This window comes from Myotis daubentonii, chromosome 9 (assembly GCF_963259705.1).
Source record: "Myotis daubentonii chromosome 9, mMyoDau2.1, whole genome shotgun sequence".
NCBI classification, from domain to species: domain Eukaryota; kingdom Metazoa; phylum Chordata; class Mammalia; order Chiroptera; family Vespertilionidae; genus Myotis; species Myotis daubentonii.
Genome location: NC_081848.1, coordinates 37,747,397 through 37,760,692, shown reverse-complemented (window position 1 = coordinate 37,760,692; position 13,296 = coordinate 37,747,397). Strand labels below are relative to the sequence as shown.

At 40.0% G+C, this 13,296-nt stretch overlaps 1 protein-coding gene and 1 pseudogene across 1 annotated transcript in view; one reads left to right on the top strand and one right to left on the bottom strand.

The window, feature by feature from the left end:
- The window catches only part of TENM4 (teneurin transmembrane protein 4), a 756,175-nt gene that overhangs the window by 318,896 nt on the left and 423,983 nt on the right, over positions 1–13,296 (bottom strand).
- Positions 12,427–12,544, top strand: LOC132242440 (small nucleolar RNA SNORA51; annotated as a pseudogene).

Here is a 13,296-nt window from a genome sequence, read left to right as displayed (position 1 = left end):
GTACTAGACTTATCAGGGTGATCACTTCATAGGTTATATGAAAGTCTAATCACTATGTCGTACACTTGAAACTATAATATAAAACTATGTCAACTTTAATAAAAAATAAATTAATGAAAGATAGTATGTACTGTATATTTCTATAAAATTCAAAAATAGGCAAAACTAAGAAATATTCATAGAAGTTGCAATAGTGGTTGTCTCAGGGTGAGAAGGTGCATGAGGGTTTCCTGAAAACATTTTATATCTTGATCTGGATTATTGCTACAGGGATGGCTACATTGTAATCTGTCACTTAAGCATTCTTGAACACTTTAATGTATGCATGTGATTCCTCAAAAAATTCTCAAGGAGTTTAAATAAAAATGCATAGCTGACAATATGGTAAAAGTACTTGAAATAATAAAAATAGTTGTTATGATCACAGGCCAATTCCTTTAGTGTGGGCACTGTGTGGAGAGCTTCATTTACTTTATCTCATCGACATAACACCCTTAGAAGTAGGTACTATTAGCTAGCTATTTGATAGATGAGGGAACTGATGGTAAGACAGCTTACAATCTTGGAAACAGACCCTCCCACCCCAGTCGGGTCTTTGGATGACTGTCACCCTGGTTGAGATACCCAGTCAAAACACTCAGGGAAGGTGATTGCAAATTCCTGACTTACAGAAACTGTATGAAATAATGCTGTTTTAAGCAGCTACATTTGGGGGTAATTTGTTACATAGCAATTGAAAACTAGTAGTAGGGGAAGGGTCATTTGGATTAAATAACAGGCCTCACAGATATGCTTAAAGCTTAAAGGCATTGCAAAGCCAATAATCTTACCTGAAGACTACAATTGTGGTGGCTGTTTCTCAACACAAACCTGGTGTTTATTTGTTCACTGGCCTATACAATTGCCTTTAACATTTTATTTTGTGCTTGTTATGTACACAGTTAAGGCCTAGACCTCAAAACATTAAAAATAGAACTACCATATGACCCAGGAATTCCACTTCTGGGTATTTATCTGAAGAAATCCAAAACACCAATTTGAAAAGATCTATGCATCCCTATGTTCATTGCATACTTTAGTTGTAGTCTCCTAACCTTAATCCTCTAAACCTGAATAATGTCAAATTTTTCAAAGAAGAAATAAAAATCTGTAAGTTATTAATAAATTAGCCCTATTGGACCCCAGAGCATATTAATAATTCAGCTGTGTTTAATATCAACTCTCTTCATTAGCATGTTAATTATTACTGTCAAAATTTGCCTGATTCTGTTCACATTAACCAGGGGTTACATTTTGATTAGAACTTAGCATTTAAAGACTGGAAGAATCACAGAATGTGGGAAAAGATCTAGAAGTATTTTTGGCCCAGTCCTTCAGTCTCCAGGCAGATGTTTGAACTGCGTTCGAATGTATCCAGAGTTAGAGATGCACACAGTCTTCTTTGGTAGCAACTGCACTTTCTACTTTTTGTTTCATCTTAATCATCAAATAAATCTTTCCCCAACCCACTCAAACTTCTGCTGCTTCCAATTCGGCTCCTTCTCTTTTGCTTCATCTTCTGAGAACATGAAGAACAGGTGTTGAGAACTCTCTTTAGAGAAGCCCTGCCATGCATTCAGAGTAATTAACTCGCAGCTCTGCCTTCTCATCTGCAGCTTACACAACCCCAGCTCCTTCCTCACCTCAGAGGGGTTTTCCATGAAGACCCTCTCTGAATGCTCCCTCTCTTCTAAGCTGTAGTGCTTGATGAATGCAGCCGTGACCCATGAGGATGAAAATGATGGTATTTCTACCCCATTTATTCGATCCACATACCACTTTAGAACTTATATTCACCGTTTTAGACTCACAGGTATGTTGGAGACGTAAACGTCATTTTGTCTCACCTCCTAATTTTATAGCTGAGGAAACTATGGCCCAAGGAGACCTGCTCAAGGTCCCCGCATGACAGCGCGGCCGAGCTGAGTCTGGAACCCGGGTATTCTGCCTTCCCGCCAGGTCCCTCTCCACTCTCTCCTGCTCAGCCTGGGGTCAGTTGGGTGCATCCTCTCAAATCTGCTGAATCTCCATCCTCTTGTTTCCGTGGACCACATAGGACCTTGCACCTGGTGCAGTGGTCCCCCCTTCTTGTGGTTTTGCTTTCTGCTATTTCAATTACACGGGTCCTAGGGTCTGAAAATGTTAAATGGAAAGTTCCAGGAATAAACAGTTCATCGGTTTCAAATTGTGTGCTGTTATGAGTGGCGTGATGAAATCTGTGCAATCCAGTTCCATCCCACCCGGAATGTGAATCAACCCTTTGTCCGGAATCTCCATGCTGTAGACATTACCCGGCTATTTGTCACTTAGCGGCTGTCTAGGTTATAAGATTGACTGTTGAGGTATCATAGTGCTTGTATTCAAGTAACCCTTACCATAGCTTAACGCTACGTCACAATGCCTACGCCACAATGCTCACTTCACCTCATCATGTGGGCACTGTATCTCTCACATCGTCACAAGAAGACAAAGGGTAAGTACAGTACAAGAAGGTATTTTGAGAGAGACCACATTCACCTAAGTTTTATTAGGTATTGTTATTAATCTCTTCCTGAGATTAATTTACAAATTAAACTTTATCCTAGGTATGTATGCATAGGAAAAACAGTATGTGTAGAAATCAGCGCTCTGTGGTTCCAAGCATGCACCAGGGATGGAGTGGATCTCCAGGGATAAGGGGACTACCTACTGCACTGACAGCAGTCTACATTGCAGCCCTGTTTATAACAGTAAAGATGCAGAAACAGCTGGGGCCCTACATTCCACAAATCTCATGAAGTTGTTAAAAAGAATGAGAAGAGCCCTGGCCGTGTAGCTCAGTTGGTTAGAGTGTCTTCCTAATACATAAAGTTGTGCGTTAGATCCCCTGGCAGGGATCATACGAGAACCAACCAATAAATGTGTAAATAAATAGAACAACAAATTTATGTTTCTCTCTCTTTCTCTCCCTCCCTCCCTCTCTCTCTCTCTCTCTCTGTCCTTTCCTCACCTCTCTCTCTAAACTTTTTTTTAAAAAAAAAAGATCTAAAAGTGTTACTGAGGAGTGATCTACAACATGCAATATTCTGTAAAAAACAACCAACAACAACTTGAAGAACAGCAAATAGAATATATAATTTATGTGGTTTCAAAAGGTGTATGCACATCTGATTCTGTATAGAAATTTCTGGAAAGATACATATAAAATCGTTAATGGCAGGATGGGGTTGATGCCAAAGACTTACTTTTCATTGTGTACCCTTTAGCACTTTGAATTTTTAACCACGTGGTTTTATTACTTTTATAATACAATATAGTATAAATGTTTAAAATGTTAATTCTGAGGATGTTCATTTATTTACTTGTCACACTTCTCTATTGATTTACTTTTCAATTACCATGTATTATGTGTATAATTAGAAAAGATATTAAAAATAAATACACATTTAAAATAATGCTCCCTTATGCTAAGTGAAATAAGCCAGTCAATAAAGGAAAAATACCACATGATCTCACTCATTCATGGACAATAGAGACCATTATAAACTTTTGAACAATAATAGATACAGAGGCAGAGCTGCCTCAAACAGATTGTCAAACTGCAGCGGGAAGGCCGGGGAGGGTTGGGGGGCAGGAGGTAGTGGGGTAAGAGATCAACTAAAGGACTTGTATGCATGCATATAAGCATAACCAATGGACATAAGACACTGGGTGATAGGGGAGGCTAGGGGACTGTCTAGGGCGGGGGGATAAAATGGATACATATGTAATACCCTTTGTAATACTTTAAGCAATAAAAAAAAAAAAAAGAAAAAAAAAAGAGGAAAAAAAAATAAAATAATGCTCCCCATCTGAACAGTGGTTCTATAGGAATGCTTTTAAGACACAGGACACAGAGATGACCAGTGAGGTGTTTGTCACAGGGCAGTGGTTTCTCGGGTGTGGTGTGTGAGTGCTTATGCGTGTGTGTGTGTGTGTGTGTGTGTGTGTGTGTGTGTGTGTGTGTGTGGTGTAGCCGAGTTGTGTGGAGGTGGTTTTTGGTTGTTACAATGACTAAGGAGGCTATTGCTGGTACCCAAAACCCTGGAAGCAGGGATGCTAACAATGTCCTACCCAAAATGTCAATGAAGCCCTGCTAAGAAATACCAGTAGAATATTTCAATGCAGAGTTTTAAAATGTCTTCATCTATTCTCTCATATAAACTTCACATCTCCTGAGATTAAAAAAAGTATTCGTTACATTCTTACCTACTGTTGATAGAGAGGAAACACGTGGAAGGTAGGTTACCTGAATATCTCAGGGAGAGTTCCCAGAGGAAGAAAGGTAGTGACAGGATTGTCCCTAGTAATCAAGAGGCAGGGGCATTTGCTGAATGCCTGTTCCCATAGCACTGAGCTGTCTGTTATATCTCTTACCATGGTTAAGCGGGTGGTATATTCCTATTTTACAGATGAGCAAACTAAAGCCTTGAGATTAGACCCTCAGCCCCAGGGCACTTGGCTAGGAAGCGGCTCAGCTCACACCCTGGTCTGTGAGCCTCCGAAGCCCTTGCTCCTTGCGCTTCCCGACGTGGCCTCCCTCACAGAACTGCAAGGAGACCAGGTGGCACCTGGAAGCAATTTCTCCTCTGGTTTCCCCCAGGACTCCCGCTACTTTGGTAGGGAATTCACAGTGGGAAATTAACCTCTGTCTGCAAGAACCAATTATACAGTCTAGAATGAAAAGAGCAATGTGGGCCTGGACTCAGGCAAAACACTGGCTCCCCCTCCCTCTGCCCCTGCCTGTGGAGGCAGCTGGGAAGGGAAAGGGGGGTGGAGGGCAGAGGAAATCCTGTTCTATTTTGAGAAAATAGTTGTGTTTGATTATCCAATAATACCAAGCTATAAAGCTGGGACAACTATGGATTTTCCCTAAATTTGAAAAATTGTGAGCCATTAACTTCTCACTCTTAAAGTAGATCCATTCAAAAGGAATGTAATTCCCCGTGTTATGTGTTGAGCAGGAGTCAGAGTTACTGCAGACTTCTCTTAGGGAAAGAATAGGAATTGAGACCTGCAAAAAACCTGCTGGTAAGAGAGAATGGGGAGAATGAACAGCTTCTAAGAGATTCTGACTTCTTTGCCATTGTGTCCTTACATGTAGGCACAGTGGAGTTTTTCTTGTCACAGTATTTTATACTTTGTCCAGTCCTCATATCCTTGAGACTCATCTCAGTTATCACCTCTTCCAGGAAGCCTTCCCTGATCACTCCAGGCTGGTTTAGGGCTGTCCAAGTCCCCAGAGTTCCTTCTCCCCAGTACTGATCTCACTTGTCATAGGATTCTTTCTCTAGTTGGACTGTGCATTTATTTATTTAGGAAAGAAAACACCTCACTCATCTCAGGATTCCTTTGGCCAAAAACACTGTGGGCATTTGGTAAGGGCTCTTCCTTCTGGGGTGTGAACTAATTTTTTCTGCTAAAGTCAGTGTTCCATGTGACCTTGAGCAAGAAACTGAACTTTACCATGTGGATAAGAGGACAGAAGGAATAACATGAGCAAAAGTGTAAAAATATAAAAACCTATTATTAAGAAATGTGTTGTGAGTATAGAGTAGAACAAAGTAGTGAAAAGCTCAGCATTTGAAATCAAGCTTGAGAGAAAATCCTAGCAACATCAGTCACTATCTATGTGACTTGAGGTGATTTACATAACTGTTAACCCCTCAGTTTTCTCACAGTAAGACTTTAAATTAGGTGTGTGCAAAGGACTTTAAAACAGTGTCACCCACTCAGTGAATACTTAGTAAATTATAATTTAAAATATTATTATTATTATGAAAGGGGAGGTATTTCTCTTATAGAACGACTTGGATCCAACTCCTTCTTAGAAATTGTTAGGTTAGAGGTGCAGGATTTGATAACCAACATGTGTAACTTTTTATTCACTCATGTACTTCATACATTCATTCTACAAACATTTATTGAGCAACAACTATTGGCAAGACAGCCGCAGAGCAAGATGGATTCCTAGCGATCAAAAAGCTCAAAATCTTGTTGAGAAGATGAGGCATAGCCACAGAGTTATGGTCAAAGCAGAGTGAAAGGAGAGCTGAAGAAAAGGTGTTAGGGAAGCCTGAGGAAGAGGGAGCATTACAGATGGAGAAAACAAATCAAGGAGAAGGGGGGAACTTGTGTCTTTCTCTAGTTGTTTTTAAGATTTTCTCTTTATAATTGACTTTTAGAACTTTTATTATGATTTTCTTTGTGTTCATTCTCCTTTGGTTTGTTGAACTTATCAGATCTGTGGGTTTAAAGTTTATATCACATTTGGAAAAAATTCAGTCATTATTTCATCAATTATTTTTACTGTCCTCATCTCTCTCTTATCTCACCTTCATTGATTCTAAAAACTTCTAATTACATGTCAAATGGACTCTTAATTACATGTTAAACCCCTTGGTATTGTCCCACAGGTCACTGAGGTTCTTTTTATTGTTTTGAACCTTTTTTTTTTTCTTGTCTCCCTCTGCTTCAGCTTGAATAATTTTTATTACCCCACATTCAAGTTCATGATCTTTTCTTCTGCAGGGTCTAATCTGCTATTAAATACATCAGAAAAATTTTTATTGTAGATGTTGTTTCTTTTTCATTTCAAGAATTTCCATCTGGTTCCATTTTTAATTGAAATTCTTTATTTGCTCACTCCTTATGTTCATATTTTTCTTTAACTCCTTGAACATATGTATAGTAGCTGTTTTAAAGTTCTTGTCTGCTAATTCCATCATCTCTGTTATGTGTTTCTGTTAACTTATTTTTTCCTTACTAATGGGCCCAATAAATACCTTCTTTACATATATATGGTAATTTTTTATTGTATACTGCATATTACAAATGCTAGAATGTTTATAGTCTGGATTTTTATTTATTTATTTTAAAAATGTTGAGCTTCTGTTTAGGTAGGCAGTTTAATTTACTTGCAGGCTAGCTGATCCTTTCAAGCATTATTTTGGCTTCATTAGAATAGGCCTAAAATACCCCGTACTCTATTGTTAGAGTAACCCGATTCCTAAAGCATGGCATTTTGGGGGTCTCTGAGAAGCTGATGCCTCTATTCTGGATGGTTGAAACTTAACTATCCATCTCTCAGCCTTGTGTGAGCAGTGGCAGGCAGTTGTCTTATTTCCTGGTAGAGGTAGCTGTTCTCACCCCAGTAGATGTTCTTTGTCCAGCTTCATGACATGTATGTGAAGCTTAGTATTTGTCCAGAGACTCAAGAGAATCTCCATGTAGATTTCTGGACCCTTTCTCTTTACTACCCTGTCTCACCAATTTTAGATTTGTCAGTTGCTCTAAACTCAGTAAGAAGGGTGTGCTTTGTCAGACCTCCTCTTTCCTGCAGTTTCAGAAAATTCCTCTAGACTGAGAGCTGGGGCAACCACCAGCTCATATTGTGTATTTTCTTTCTCTTAGAGACCATAATTTTGTGTTGCCTTTTGTCCAATACCTGAAAACGGTAAATTTATATATTTTGTTCATTTTTACAACTGTTCGTGATAGGATGGTTGGTTCACTTCCAATTACACCACCATGGCCAATGTAGAACTGTGGGGAAATAGAGAACTGGAATAGTTTCTTGAAGAATGGGTAGGATTTGGACATAATGCAATGAATGAGGAGGCTCATTTCAGGCAGAAGGAACAGCACGAGTAGCAAATATTTATTGAGCTCCTGCTGTGTGTAATGCACTGGGGATTTTGTGATGAATAAGACAAATGGAGACTTGCCCTAATGGAGTTTACATCTTGTTCTGATCTGTGTTCATTTCAACCACTCTCTGGATGCCTGCTCTGTGCAAGATGCTGAGCTGGTACAGGAAGTTGGTGTTATAAAGAGGAATAAAACACAATTTCTGTCTTCAGGGAATTCATAGTATTCAGGGGAGAGAGATAAATAACGAGTTACTTTCAACATAAAGTATGAAGCGAGATGACAATGTTATGCCTAGAGTGCTCTGGGAGGAGAGAGGCAGACTTTTAGGCCTAGCTTTCCTTATGATATATAGACACTGTGACTTCAAGAATGAGTAAGAGTTAACTGGGAGTAGAAGGGGTGGAGGGAGGCCTTCTAGACAATGGCAAAAAGGTCCAGACACACGTTATCTACAGGAAACTGTAAGTATCTCAGGGTGGCAATATGAGACTGGAGAAGCAGATCAGACCTAGAGGGCCCTTGTGTGCCAGGTTAAGAATTTAGATTTTATCCTGTCGGCAATGGGGGAGCCATGAAAAGCTTTTAAGCAAGGGAGTGATAACCTGAAAACTCCTATCCTTGATATCTCCAGGCTCTCAGGAGTATTCAAGGGGGAGGAAGGTAATGAGACTGGGAGGGCTGTTAAAAGTTAACTCTCTTCCACCAGGAATTTGAAGGACCTTGTCATGAGGGCCATTTGAATTTTCAAAAAAATAGTACCAGATACTTACAAACAAATCCTGTGGTGTTAAGTCTTGTCAACAGAGCTACAGAAAAGCAGCAGGTGGAGACGCATGTCTTCAAAAAGGTGGTAGGAAGGGAAGAATTAGAAACTTTCAAAGTTGTCATAGTTCTTAAAAATCATTCTGTTCTTCACTTCACTTTATAATTACATTGGAGGTGACTGAGACCCAGAGAGATGAGAAGCAGAGTGGGGGTAGCAAAAAGAGCTTCTGGCCTTTGGAGTTGGGCTGCCCTGAGTTTGAATCCTGGTTTGGCCATTACTCCAAATCACTGAAGCTCTCTGACTTTTAGTTCCTTCATTTACAAATTGGAGAATAACAAAACCTAACATGTTGGATTGAAGGAAGGTACACATGAGATCAGTGGACTGGTTCCCACTGAGCCTAACCTGAGCTTGTGTATGCAGGGTCACCAACCCCTTAGACGTTCATTTGCTCAGCTGATTAACTGGGGGAGAAGAGAGCTCACAAAGACAAAAGTTTCCTTGGGAACAGCCTCAAGAACTGGGGGATGATACTACCTTGAGGACAGCAGTAAATTTTTACACTAACCCTATCAGAAGGTGGGGTTCGTTTTTTCTCCCCTTGACTCTTGGCTGGCCCTGTGACTACTTTAGCCAATTGAATTAATCATCCCGCTATCACAAAAAGAAGTCCAAGCTAACCAGGCAGAAAGACCACTCAGACAGAGGTGCCAGACTTCCAAGTGACACTGTTACAGCATAAGCTATAAGTGTACAGATGTCTCATATGTTCTAGCCCCAGCCACCCTAAGACTGCAGCTCATAAGAGACCCTGATCAGGACCCCCAGTATTCCCTGTCAAATCACAGAACTATTAGACATCCTACACAGCTGTTATTGTAAGCGACTGAATTTGGGGTAGTATGTTGTACAGCAAAGGACACCCAGGGGAGCTCTGAGCCTTATGGATAAACTGAAGGAGCTATTATATTCTGGCCAAGCAGTGCTGCTTTGGAACTTAGGGTCCAAGGTTTAGCATAGAGTTGGGTCTAGAGTCATCCCTCTTTTTCTAGGGAACAATGTCTACGGTGCACTGTAGACAGTGTGACAGGTTGAGGTTTGCAGCTTTGGGAGTTCTCAGAGCTAGTCCCTTGAACAGAAGTATGGTGGTCTGTGGACTCCAGCTCTAAGGGCAGAGGCATGGTGCCACCTTCCCAGAGACCTATAGGCACAGAGAATATTAACAAAGAACATGATGTAAAGAACCCAGAGCTGACTTCTTAAGGACATGGGAGGTCCTTAGAGTCTTCCAGAAAGCCCCGAGCAAGACATTGACTGAGCTGGAGGTCTTGCACAAGTCACTGAGGAAGAAATTCAGGAAATCTGGAACATTACCATCAGTGAGACCATAGCTGATGAAATAGCAGATTTTGTATGTAAGGCTCCTTACATAATGTTTGGTGCATGATAAGTACTCAACATGTAACAGCCTGTATCATTAGGGACTTGGCCCTAATACCCAGGGTCATACAGCACATTAACAGAGCAGTTCAGCACTTTCTCCCCATGAGACCCTGCCCCCTGCTGACTGCTCTGAGGTTATTTCTAAGGCAGCATCTGTCACTCCAAGAACGGGAAGCTCAGACTACTCTCTGGAGACTTAGGCAAATCCTTGCAGGCTCCAAAGTTTGCATATATTAGTCCTCGCTTTGGCACAAAAGATAGTACTCTGGTATGGGGGTAGTTATAAATCCCTGGATCTTAAAGCAAATGTTATCCTTCTCTGCTGGACAATTTAACAGAAATAGCTGGGAATTAATAAAATGACTGTGACAACTTTAATACAGATCAAAATATGTGCAAAGTTATAATTCGGGGGCTACCCACAGGTGGAGTGCAGTGCCCCTGAGGAGGGCGGTTGTCGGAGAAGGAAGTTTACTCTCAGCTCTCATTTTAAAGGCCCTGGGCCTCAGCAGCCACAGCTGGAGCTTATTCTTTCTTTCTTTCCCTTTGAAGTCTGGCTCTTGTTTAAAAAAGTATGTTTTTATTGATATTATTTTAGAGAGATAGAGAGAAAGGGAAAGGGAATAGAGAGATAGAAACATTGAGGAGAGAGACATTGATCAGCTGCCTCCTGCACACCCCCTACTGGGGATCGAGCCTGCAAACCCGGCGTGTGCCCTGACTGGGAATTGAACAGTGACCTCCTGGTACATGGGATGATACTCAACCACTGAGCCACACCGACTGGGCTGAAGTTTGGCTTTTGATCAATATGAGGACCCAAAGAAACAAGATAGGCCCCAAGGCATCAAGAGAAAGTTCTGGGGTAGCTTCTGTTATGGGCTAAATGTTTGTACCTCTTTCACCCCCACCCCCTAAGCTCCAATGTGATGGTATCTGAAGGTGGGCACTCACAATGAGAGTACCCTTCTGTGAAGAGGAAGACAGATCTCTCTCTCCATGCACTAAGGAAAGGCCATATGAACACACAGTAAGAAGGTGACTGTCTACAAGCCAGGAAGAAGGCCTTTATTATCAAGAAACAAATCTGCTGGAACCTTAATCTTGGACTTCTAGCTTCCAGATCTATGAGAAATAAATGTCTAATGTTTAAGCCACCCAGCCTATGGTATTTTGTTATAGCAGCCAGAGCCAACTAAGACAGCTTCCTTGCTCATTACTCAATGGAGTCTTCTCCAAGCTCCACGCTATAGTAGAAAAGATAGAAAGACAAATAGAAAACAGAGATGGAATTCTGGCTCAGCCAGTTTCAAGCTGGATGACACTGGCGAGTCATTGCACCACCATGGATCTAAAAGGACATTAGAAACTACAGAAGGTATTTTTGGCTATGGCTGAGTGAGAAGGTTGGCAAATACTCTTCACTCAAAAGGAACTATAAAGTTGGAAATAACTTACAAAAATGACCATTTCAACACTCTGAAAACTGACCAAAGGCATATACAATATCAGAAGTGTTTATGTTAAAAACACTGCCGTTAGCTTAGAACAGTGTTGTTATTGCCCTGGGCCCTTTCAGTCCTCTCCAGGTTGGTCAGCACAGAGGTTCTGCCAGGGTAAGGTCACCATGAGGATTGGTAGCTTGACTGCTCAGGGTGAAGTGATTCAGTTGATTGGGAGCAGTAGGTGATGCCATGGCCAATGGCACTGCCAATGGAAGTGATGATCTTTGGCAGCAGGCAAGAGGGAGAGCCTTGGCTCTACTAGCATGAAGTCATGGCTGGGGCAAGCATGTTCTTGGCTGAGATGCGAATGAACAGTGAAGATCAGAGAGGGCCCAACATATTAACACATTGCTTATCAACCCTAAAGTTGTGAGCAGGCATATAGGAGATGCAAAAGGACCCAGCAGAAAGAAAAAGCCAGAACAGACAAAACAATGACCTGAAATTTGAATGTGCACCCCTTCCCACACACAATTCAATTGACAAAACACTTGACTTGATATGTTTGCACTTAACTTTTGTCCAATTATTGGTTGGACACTAAGCTATGCAGACAGAAGCTTAAAAGAATAAAAAAAATAACTAAAAGATACATGAGTGTCATACTGTGAAAGAGAAATATTTCACAGATTTAACCCATAGATGTTCTAAACAATGAGTAAAAGAGCAGGAACAACAATTTTCATGGGGAAAAAGCAGAACCCAGAGTTGCTACAATATAGTAATGAAAATGTCCAGTTTTCCAACAACAGCAACAACAAAACTACAATGCATAATAAGAAAAGAAAATATGACCCATAATCAGGAACAAAAAGAGTAAATAGAAACTGGCTGAGATTGTTCCTAAGTGTTTTAATTAGAAGATAAATATTGCTAAGCAACTACTAAAAATGTTCAATGAACTATAGAAAATCATGTCTAAGGAATTAAAAGAAAAAGAGCAGAAATTAATCTACCAATATGAAATCTTAATAAGGAGATGGAAACTCTAAAAAGAAAAAGAAAATTCTAGAGTTAAAAATACAAGAACTAAAACAAAAATTCAAGAATAAACTTATACCCCATATACACCTCAGCTCAGGCCCTTTGCCTGGTCTGTATTGTGAATGGGGGGATATTAAGAATAATGACAATAAAAAAGAATGAATTTAAAAGCAGACTCAAGTTGTTGAAAAACAATAACTTAGTAAACTTGAAGACAGATAAAAAGAAAATATCCAATTTGTGGGAGGGGAGATAAAGTTGAAAATGAACAGAGACCCAGAGACATGTTGGTAACGTAAACATACCAACAAACATATACTGAGGGCCCCAGAAAGAGTGGAGAGAGAGAGAGAGAGAGAGAGAGAGAGAGAGAGAGAGAGAGAGAGAGAGAGAGAGAAGAGTCAGAAAAAAGTATTTGGAGAAATAATAGCTAACACAAATTAGATGAAAGACATTAATCTACACATCTAAGAAACTCAATGAATCTCTAATAAGATAAATGCAAAGAGATCCATACATAGAAACATCATAGTCAAACCATTAAAGCCAAAGAGCAAATCTTGTAAACAATAAGAGAAAAATTACTCATTGTTTTCAGGAGAGCATCAATGCAATTAATGGCTGATTTATCATCTTAAATAACAGAGACCAGAAAAGCTAAAAGAAAAATGTCAACCAAAAATTTTATATTCAGCAAAACTTTCCTTAAAAGTGAAGGCATGATAAAGACTTTTCAGACAAGCAAAGATGAAGAGAATATGTTCTTAAGAGACTTGCCTTATGAAGTTTTTCAAGCTGAAAGGAAATGATACCAGAATATACTAAATCCACAAGAAGATAAGAAGAACATCAAAATGGAAAATATGTAGATTACTATAAAAATTGATA